This window comes from Bombina bombina, chromosome 7, assembly GCF_027579735.1.
Source record: "Bombina bombina isolate aBomBom1 chromosome 7, aBomBom1.pri, whole genome shotgun sequence".
Classification (NCBI taxonomy): domain Eukaryota; kingdom Metazoa; phylum Chordata; class Amphibia; order Anura; family Bombinatoridae; genus Bombina; species Bombina bombina.
This window is the reverse complement of record NC_069505.1, coordinates 12,750,392-12,758,051: the sequence shown is the minus strand read 5'-3', so window position 1 is coordinate 12,758,051 and position 7,660 is coordinate 12,750,392.

The following is a 7,660-nucleotide window of genomic DNA, read 5'->3' as shown; positions in this document are numbered from 1 at the left end:
TACCCTGTATCTAAGCCTCTGCAGACTGCTCCCTTATCTCAGTTTTACCTCTGTGATTACCCTGAATCTAAGCCTCTGCAGACTGCCCCTTATCTCAGTTTTACCTCTGTGATTACCCTGTATCTAAGCCTCTGCAGACTGCCCCCTTATCTCAGTTTTACCTCTGTGATTACCTTGTATCTAGGCCTCTGCAGACTGCCCCCTTATCTCAGTTTTACCTCTGTGATTACCTTGTATCTAAGCCTCTGCAGACTGCCCCTTATCTCAGTTTTACCTCTGTGATTATCATGTATCTAAGCCTCTGCAGACTGCCCCTTATCTCAGTTTAACCTCTGTGATTACCTTGTATCTAAGCCTCTGCAGACTGCTCCTTATCTCAGTTTTACCTCTGTGATTACCTTGTATCTAAGCCTCTGCAGACTGCCCCCTTATGTCAGTTTTACCTCTGTGATTACCTTATATCTTAGCTTCTGCAGACTGCTCCCTTATCTCAGTTTTACCTCTGTGATTACCCTGAATCTAAGCCTCTGCAGACTGCCCCTTATCTCAGTTTTACCTCTGTGATTACCCTTTATCTAAGCCTCTGCAGACTGCCCCCTTATCTCAGTTTTACCTCTGTGATTACCTTGTATCTAAGCCTCTGCAGACTGCTCCCTTATCTCAGTTTTACCTCTGTGATTACCCTGTATCTAAGCCTCTGCAGACTGCCCCCTTATCTCAGTTTTACCTCTGTGATTACCTTGTATCTAAGCCTCTGCAGACTGCCCCCTTATCTCAGTTTTACCTCTGTGATTACCTTGTATCTAAGCCTCTGCAGACTGCCCCTTATCTCAGTTTTACCTCTGTGATTACCTTGTATCTAAGCCTCTGCAGACTGCCCCTTATCTCAGTTTTACCTCTGTGATTAGCTTGTATCTAAGCCTCTGCAGACTGCTCCTTATCTCAGTTTTACCTCTGTGATTATCTTGTTTCTAAGCCTCTGCAGACTGCTCCTTATCTCAGATTTACCTCTGTGATTACCTTGTATCTAAATCTCTGCAGACTGCCCCCTTATGTCAGTTTTACCTCTTTGATTACCTTATATCTAAGCCTCTGCAGACTGCCCCCTTATCTCAGTTTTACCTCTGTGATTACCCTGAATCTAAGCCTCTGCAGACTGCTCCTTATCTCAGTTATATTAATATACTTTTTAGCTCTGTGATTACCTTGTATCTAAGCCTCTGCAGACTGCCCCCTTATCTCAGTTTTACCTCTGTGATTACCTAGTATCTAAGCCTCTGCAGACTGCCCCTTATCTCAGTTTTACCTCTGTGATTACCTTATATCTAAGCCTCTGCAGACTGCCCCCTTATCTCAGTTTTACCTCTGTAATTACCCTGTATCTAAGCATCTGCAGACTGCCCCTTATCTCAGTTTTACCTCTGTGGTTACCTTGTATCTAAGCCTCTGCAGACTGCTCCCTTATCTCAGTTTTACCTCTGTGATTACCCTGAATCTAAGCCTCTGCAGACTGCCCCTTATCTCAGTTTTACCTCTGTGATTACCCTGTATCTAAGCCTCTGCAGACTGCCCCCTTATCTCAGTTTTACCTCTGTGATTACCTTGTATCTAGGCCTCTGCAGACTGCCCCCTTATCTCAGTTTTACCTCTGTGATTACCTTGTATCTAAGCCTCTGCAGACTGCCCCTTATCTCAGTTTTACCTCTGTGATTATCATGTATCTAAGCCTCTGCAGACTGCCCCTTATCTCAGTTTAACCTCTGTGATTACCTTGTATCTAAGCCTCTGCAGACTGCTCCTTATCTCAGTTTTACCTCTGTGATTACCTTGTATCTAAGCCTCTGCAGACTGCCCCCTTATCTCAGTTTTACTTCTGTGATTACCTTGTATCTAAGCCTCTACAGACTGCCCCCTTATGTCAGTTTTACCTCTGTGATTACCTTATATCTTAGCTTCTGCAGACTGCTCCCTTATCTCAGTTTTACCTCTGTGATTACCCTGTATCTAAGCCTCTGCAGACTGCCCCCTTATCTCAGTTTTACCTCTGTGATTACCTTGTATCTAAGCCTCTGCAGACTGCCCCCTTATCTCAGTTTTACCTCTGTGATTACCTTGTATCTAAGCCTCTGCAGACTGCCCCTTATCTCAGTTTTACCTCTGTGATTACCTTGTATCTAAGCCTCTGCAGACTGCCCCTTATCTCAGTTTTACCTCTGTGATTAGCTTGTATCTAAGCCTCTGCAGACTGCTCCTTATCTCAGTTTTACCTCTGTGATTATCTTGTTTCTAAGCCTCTGCAGACTGCTCCTTATCTCAGATTTACCTCTGTGATTACCTTGTATCTAAATCTCTGCAGACTGCCCCCTTATGTCAGTTTTACTTCTTTGATTACCTTATATCTAAGCCTCTGCAGACTGCCCCCTTATCTCAGTTTTACCTCTGTGATTACCCTGAATCTAAGCCTCTGCAGACTGCTCCTTATCTCAGTTATATTAATATACTTTTTAGCTCTGTGATTACCTTGTATCTAAGCCTCTGCAGACTGCCCCCTTATCTCAGTTTTACCTCTGTGATTACCTAGTATCTAAGCCTCTGCAGACTGCCCCTTATCTCAGTTTTACCTCTGTGATTACCTTATATCTAAGCCTCTGCAGACTGCCCCCTTATCTCAGTTTTACCTCTGTAATTACCCTGTATCTAAGCATCTGCAGACTGCCCCTTATCTCAGTTTTACCTCTGTGGTTACCTTGTATCTAAGCATCTGCAGACTGCCTGCTTATCTCAGTTTTACCTCTGTGATTACCTTGTATCTAAGCCTCTGCAGACTGCTCCCTTATCTCAGTTTTACCTATGTGATTACCTTGTATCTAAGCTTCTGCAGACTGCCCACTTATCTCAGTTTTACCTCTGTGATTACCTTGTATCTAAGCCTCTGCAGACTGCCCCCTTATCTCAGTTTTACCTCTGTAATTACCTTGTATCTAAACCTCTGTAGACTTCCCCCTTATCTCAGTTTTACCTCTGTGATTACCCTGTATCTAACCATCTCCAGACTGCCACCTTATCTCAGTTTTACCTCTGTAATTACCTTGTATCTAAGCCTCTGCAGACTGCCCCTTATCTCAGTTTTACCTCTGTGATTACCTTGTATCTAGGCCTCTGCAGACTGCCCCCTTATCTCAGTTTTACCTCTGTGATTACCATGTATCTAGGCCTCTGCAGACTGACTCCTTATCTCAGTTTTACCTCTGTGATTACCTTGTATCTAAGCCTCTGCAGACTGCCCCCTTATCTCAGTTTTACCTCTGTGATTACCTTGTATCTAAGCCTCTGCAGACTGCCCCTTATCTCAGCTCTGTTGACAGACTCATAAATAACTCCACGAGGGTGAGCACAATGTTATCTATATGGCACACATGGACTAACACCCTCTAGTGGGGAAGAACTGTCAAAATGCATTCACATAAGAGGTGGCCTTCAAGTGCTAAGAAATTAGCATATGAGCCTCCTAGGTTTAGCTTTCAACTAAGAATACCAAGAGAACAAAGCACAATTGGAAAGTTGTTTAAAATGACATGCCCTATCTGAATCATGAAAGACAATGTTGGACTAGACTGTCCCTTTAAGTAAAAATGAAGCTTGCTTTACTATCCTTGAGAAGAGAGATAGCATTGTGAATGTTTTGCTTTACTTCTGTCTTGTTTGCCTTTGTCCCAGAAAGATTTGACTACAAATAAACACCCCCTAATTAAAGGGCCATGAAACTTCGTGATTCCGATAGAAAATACAAATTTATTTCTATTATCACATTAGCTTTGTTTTCTTGTTATTCTTTGTTTAGCGAGATATCTAGATAGGCAGCGTGCAATCTGGAGCTCTTGCTAATGTATAAGATTGTTGAACAACTGCAGACACGTGCACACTCCCGAACAGACCTTCCTGCTTTTCAACAAAGGATAACAAAGAAATATAAAAAAATAGATAATAGAAGTAAATTGGAAAGTTGTTTAAAATGGTATGTTTTGTCTGAGTCATGAAAGATAACTATTGGGTTTATGTCCCTTTAAGGCCATAGGTGATGTGAGATTTATCTGACTATAGTTTTTCTGTTACATTAACAAGACTGGAGCCTAAGTGATTAAATAAAACAACAACTCGTTTGCCTAATACAACATATACTGTCAGTGTCATAAAGCCTCAGCTATAAGTAGGTCTAACAAGGGACAACACACGGTCACCTCTCTTTATGTAGCCAGTGTCACGCTAGACCTTTACCGGGGACTCTTATATCTGCTGCTCAGAAACACTATTAGAGACCCCTAACTAAATACTGGGCTAGAATATAGCAGCGTCACCACGGTTAAAGGGACATTGATATGATATTTTTATAGCACATCAGGGAGTGTTTTTGTAACAATGTACAGTTTTGCTTATTTTTTAATAACATTGTGCTAATTTTCAGACAAACCAAGCCCCAAAGTATCAAATGTAGACTGGAGTTATATGCACCAGTTACTACTGAGCATGTGCAACAGATCACAGTGTATACGTATATGAGTCTGTGATTAGCTGATGGCTGTCACATGATACAGTTATATGCACACTTTCTGAGGCACCAGTTACTACTGAGCATGTGCAAGAGATCACAGTGTATACATATATGAGTCTGTGATTGGCTGATGACTGTCACGTGATACAGTTATATGCACACTGTATGAGGCACCAGTTACTACTGAGCATGTGCAACAGATCACAGGGTATACGTATATGAGTCTGTGATTGGCTGATGACTGTCACGTGATACAGTTATATGCACACTGTATGAGGCACCAGTTACTACTGAGCATGTGCAACAGATCACAGGGTATACGTATATGAGTCTGTGATTGGCTGATGACTGTCACGTGATACAGTTATATGCACACTGTCTGAGGCACCAGTTACTACTAAGCATGTGCAAGAGATCACAGTGTATACATATATGAGTCTGTGATTGACTAATGGCTGTCACATGATACAGTTATATGCACACTTACTGAGGCACCAATTACTACTGAGCATGTGCAACAGATCACAGGGTATACGTATATGAGTCTGTTATTAGCTGATGGCTGTCACATGATACAGTTATATACACACTTACTGAGGCACCAGTTACTACTGAGCATGTGCAAGAGATCACAGTGTATACGTATGTGAGTCTGTGATTAGCTGATGGCTGTCACATGATACAGTTATATGCACACTGTCTGAGGCACCAGTTACTACTGAGCATGTGCAAGAGATCACAGTATATACGTATATGAGTCTGTGATTAGCTGATGGCTGTCACATGATACAGTTATATGCACACTGTCTGAGGCACCAGTTACTACTGAGCATGTGCAAGAGATCACAGTGTATACGTATATGAGTCTGTGATTGGCTGATGACTGTCACGTGATACAGTTATATGCACACTGTATGAGGCACCAGTTACTACTGAGCATGTGCAACAGATCACAGGGTATACGTATATGAGTCTGTGATTGGCTGATGACTGTCACGTGATACAGTTATATACACACTGTCTGAGGCACCAGTTACTACTGAGCATGTGCAAGAGATCACAGGGTATACGTATATGAGTCTGTGATTAGCTGATGTCTGTCACATGATACAGTTATATGCACACTGTCTGAGGCACCAGTTACTACTGAGCATGTGCAAGAGATCACAGTGTATACATATATGAGTCTGTGATTGACTAATGGCTGTCACATGATACAGTTATATGCACACTTACTGAGGCACCAATTACTACTGAGCATGTGCAAGAGATCACAGGGTATACGTATATGAGTCTGTTATTAGCTGATGGCTGTCACATGATACAGTTATATGCACACGTTCTGAGGCACCAGTTACTACTGAACATGTGCAAGAGATCACAGTGTATACGTATATGAGTCTGTGATTAGCTGATGGCTGTCACATGATACAGTTATATGCACACTTACCAAGGCACCAGTTACTACTGAACATGTGCAAGAGATCACAGTGTATACATATATGAGTCTGTGATTGGCTGATGACTGTCACGTGATACAGTTATACGCACACTGTCTGAGGCACCAGATCCTAATGAGCATGTGCAAGAGATCACAGTATATACGTATATGAGTCTGTGATTGGCTGATGGCTGTTACATATTACAGTTATATGCACACTTACTGAGGCACCAGTTACTAATGAGCATATGCAAGAGATCACAGTGTATACGTATATGAGTCTGTGATTGGCTGATGGCTGTCACATATTACAGTTATATGCACACTGTCTGAAGCACCAGTTGTAACTGAGCATGTGCAAGAGATCACAGTGTATATGTATATGAGTCTGTGATTAGCTAATGGCTGTCACATGATACAGTTATACGCACACTGTCTGAGTCACCAACTCCTACTGAGCATGTGCAAGAGATCACAGTGTATACGTATATGAGTCTGTGATTGGCTGATGGCTGTCACATGATACAGTTATATGCACACTTTCTGAGGCACCAGTTATTACTGAGCATGTGCAAGAGATCACAGTGTATGTGTATATGAGTCTGTGATTGGCTGATGGCTGTCACATGATACAGTTATATGCACACTGTCTGAGGCATCAGTTACTACTGAGCATGTGCAAAAGATCACAGTGTATACGTATATGAGTCTGTGATTAGCTGATGGCTGTCACATGATACAATTATATGCACACTTACTGAGGCACCAGTTACTACTGAGCATGTGCAAGAGATAACTGTATACGTATATGAGTATGTTATTAGCTGATGGCTGTCACATGATACAGTTATATGCACACTTTCTGAGGCACCAGTTACTACTGAGCATGTGCAAGAGATCACAGTGTATACGTATATGAGTCTGTGATTGGCTGATGGCTGTCACATGATACAGTTATATGCACACTTATTGAGGCTCCAGTTACTACTGAGCATGTGCAAGAGATCACAGTGTATACGTATACGAGTCTGTGATTAGCTAATAGCTGTCACATGATACAGTTATATACACACTGTCTGAGGCACCAGTTACTACTGAGCATGCGCAAGAGATCACAGTGTATACGTATATGAGTCTGTGATTAGCTGATGACTGTCACAAGATACAGTTTTATGCACACGTACTGAGGCACCAGTTACTACTGAGCATGTGCAAGATATCACAGTGTTTACGTATATGAGTCTGTGATTAGCTAATGGCTGTCACATGATACAGTTATATGCACACTGTCTGAGGCACCGGCTACTACTGAGCATGTGCAAGAGATCACAGTGTATATGTTTATGAGTCTGTGATTAGCTGATGGCTGTCACATGATACAGTTATATGCACACTGTATGAGGCACCAGTTACTACTGAGCATGTGCAAGAGATCACAGTGTATACGTATATGAGTCTGTGATTAGCTGATGTTTGTCACATGACACAGTTATATGCACACTGTATGAGGCACCAGTTACTACTGAGCATGTGCAAGAGATCACAGTGTATACGTATATAAGTCTGTGATTAGCTGATGGCTGTCACATGATACAGTTATATACACTCTTACTGAGGCACCAATTACTACTGAGCATGTGCAAGAGATCACAGTGTATGTATATATGAGT